Here is a 765-nt window from a genome sequence, read left to right as displayed (position 1 = left end):
ATGGCCAAGAACAAGGACAACTGTTCGACGAAAATGAATGTAAATAGAATGGCCATTACGTGCCCAATAAATATACAACAGCAGTGATGCAGTCTGGTATGTTTTGACATATCGTTTTAATTGGATTTATATATTCTTTAATCTTATCACCCTCGTCACATTATCACCTAATGCGCATGATCACCCGTACCGTTGGGTGGCTTGTAGATCCAAGTTACCAAACCCCGCTGTATTGTATTGCTCGTATGGTGGCCGTCAGCTTGACATTGACGTTTTAGGGTTGCGGAAATCGAGCCATTATTGGACAGCCGGCCAGCGATTTATATAATGGTTACTGTATGACCCTTGGTCCCTATGGAGCCAATGATCCTATAATGACTTCCGAATCGCGTACCGGTCTGAATGATTTCAATAAAAAAGGGCGAACGCCACCTGAAGTGAACCGTGGCGTTGTCTTCAAAATCATAACAAGCAAAACCCGACTGTCACACTCACACAATTCGAAAAACCCGACTGTCACACTCACACACACGAAATCCGTTTAAGGGTTTGCCGCAGAATAACTTTGTCGTAAATCAGGCTCGAAAGACAGCGACCGGGTATCCAATTTCCTTTCAATGCTGCAGGATCCTCACAATTTGTTTTGCGCTGACAATATAAAAATCGGTGTTGAAATTAACGTGTCAGCGTCTGACGCCTAGGCTGTGGGTGTTATGATTTCATCGCCGTTATTAGCGCAGCAAAATACATACCTGGGACCGTGAG

Source organism: Ciona intestinalis, chromosome 12, assembly GCF_000224145.3.
Source record: "Ciona intestinalis chromosome 12, KH, whole genome shotgun sequence".
Classification (NCBI taxonomy): Eukaryota; Metazoa; Chordata; class Ascidiacea; order Phlebobranchia; family Cionidae; genus Ciona; species Ciona intestinalis.
This window is presented reverse-complemented; position numbering follows the sequence as displayed.